Source organism: Tachysurus fulvidraco, chromosome 5 (genome assembly GCF_022655615.1).
Source record: "Tachysurus fulvidraco isolate hzauxx_2018 chromosome 5, HZAU_PFXX_2.0, whole genome shotgun sequence".
NCBI classification, from domain to species: Eukaryota; Metazoa; Chordata; class Actinopteri; order Siluriformes; family Bagridae; genus Tachysurus; species Tachysurus fulvidraco.
Window position 1 is genome coordinate 3,499,019 of NC_062522.1, and position 2,500 is coordinate 3,501,518.

The 2,500-nt window shown below is 34.9% G+C and overlaps 1 protein-coding gene across 1 annotated transcript in view; it reads left to right on the forward strand.

Moving 5' to 3' along the window:
* jade3 (jade family PHD finger 3) overlaps positions 1-2,500 on the forward strand; it is a 14,814-nt gene that overhangs the window by 363 nt on the left and 11,951 nt on the right. The window lies entirely within an intron of this gene.

Consider the following 2,500-nt stretch of genomic DNA (forward strand, 5'->3'; position numbering starts at 1 on the left):
TGGGGCATTATGTGTACACAGATCTGCTGCAAAAACATGCCGAGAAGCATTACTTTATAAAATAATAACGATCCCGTGTGTCAGGTTAGTGAACGTGGATATATTTCACTCTTTATCCAGGATGTAGCCGTCGTTAGCGAGGGGAGGCTCGAGTTTGGCGCCAAGGCCGTACCAAATCCCACGTTAGCAGTTCATTTAGCATGTTACATGAAATCCACTAGTCAGTGTTGCTTTGGGTCCTACGTGAAATCGCAGGACATTTACTTCGTTGATCCGATTCGTTTTTAATCTCGTGGGTTAGACAAACGTGTTTGTTAAAGCTCATCAAAATCTAACGCATAAAGAGGGGTTGGTACCGATCTGGCAACCCAAAGTTCAAGATGGCGCCACGCTCTGTCACGCTTTTTACACCCAATATTATTAATTTAAATGGATTAGAAATCACAAAAATAACTCGCTTATAACTTAGTAAATGTCAATAGATTAGGTTCTAGCTAGATTCCTGTTTTTTAATCCTGTAACTTTATTGTTTTTTACGGTTTAACATCAAGGTTAAAAAAACTCGTCGTCGGTTTTTTGTTTTTGTTTTTTTGCACTCAAACTCGTTAGAAAGTGACTTCTGTAATGTTTTCATTTATTTACTGACACCAAAGAAGCAGCTGCAAAATAAAGGAAGTCGTTTGTAAATAATTCCAGCAACAGGAATGCGCGCGAAGTCACGCCCCTTCTGTGGAAGTGGGCGTGGTTATTGATCCACCATCATGGCGGATTTCCCTTGTGTGGGGGGAACATAAGTGCCACTGTAAGTAGTTAGAGGTGGTTGAGGTTCACGTCGTCCTTACACGTGTAAACATGTCTACAAAATCAGCTCCTGATTCCAAAAGCCATTGAATGTTGCGGTTGTAGACTTTATAAATATACTTAACTTTGATGATAAATTCTTTGTATAAATATTTTGTGTGTAAGTAGTTTCACCAAATAACTCAACAAAAAAATAAATCATGGCATAATCAAGGCAATTCTTGTAAATCTGGTTGTATTTCATAATGTGTGCGTGTTAATAAACACCAATCAGTTTAATCGCGTTTTTACATTTAGCCACGCCCACAAAACTCCATAAAAGGACAAGAAAGCTGAAAATGATTGAGAGAGCTAAAAGGTGAAATAGCTCTTTGCTTAAATGGAAGTTTACAAAAACTTCTGACTTAAACGTCGGATATAGAAATAAATGTGTTTGTATGTGAGTCAGACCCAAGGGTCTGTTTACATTCACATACTCAACCCTAAATTACTATTTCTGGGATGTTCTAGTAAGCTGTTATTTGAATGTCTTGTTTTGTGTTTAGCTCCGCCTTCTTTTATGATTGACAGATCACCTTGTCTCGAATATTAAAAAAAATCTAAATAGGAAAATATAATAACATTTGAGCTACTCGAATTTTTTTTGTTAGTTACAATACAGTTTGAGCTGCTGACAGGAAAGCGAGAGTGAGACAGCACTATTAATTTAATGACATTTCCTGTTACGTTGTCACTGAACGTTTTATTTAGCTCTGTTTTCACGACCGTAGCTGTATCAAAGTGTGCCATCTTTAAGATGTTAACTGTATTAGCATTTGTATTAGGAACACACGAACGACGGATTTATACTTTATTGTTTCTATAGTAACATACCAGATAAATTTACTCGTCAGACGCGCCACATAATCAAGAGGCTATATGTAAATAGATTAAAGGAAAAATGTCTTATGTCATCAGTGATGTTTATCAAGCGTTCTTGAAGGAGTCTCCAGTGTCAGTGGGTTGTAACTGTTCACGTTTATCTTGGCAGGAAAGTCTTCAGGACAAGCAATGTGAGAGAGAGCAAGTGTGTGTCTGTAAGTGTGCAAGTAAGAATGAGTGTGTGTGTCAGTAGCAGATGCTCCTCTAAATGTTGAAGTGCTCCCTGTGACTCGTGTGTGTGTTTGTGAAACTGTGTGACATTTCAAGAGCTCAAACAAATAAAGCTTATACACGTTAAACGTTTCCGCACGTATAAAGTCCAGACTGGAAATTATCGAAACTATTATCACCTGAAGATTCTGCAGTTAGCGTTCACATCCTGGAATAAAACATACTGTGTTTAATGTTTTCATTTTTTTATTTCACTGTTTTAAAAATGAATTATGAAATAGGTCAGTGTTTTGTCCAGAAAAGTTTTTAGGATGAATTACATGCGTGATTCTGAAGATTGTCCACGTTATAAATCTACAAGTCTTAAAGAAAATCCAAAATCTTAAAGAAATGTTCTTTAGTTTAATGATATACAATTTAATTAAATAAAATAAAAATAAATGTACTGCTGGTAATATATATATATATATTATATATAAATATAATATTTATATATATATATATATATATATATATATACCCTTTACATATTCCTCATTATTATTAGTAGTAGTAGTAGTAGTAGAATTTTTATATCCATTCATCAAAATAATGAAATATTCATTTT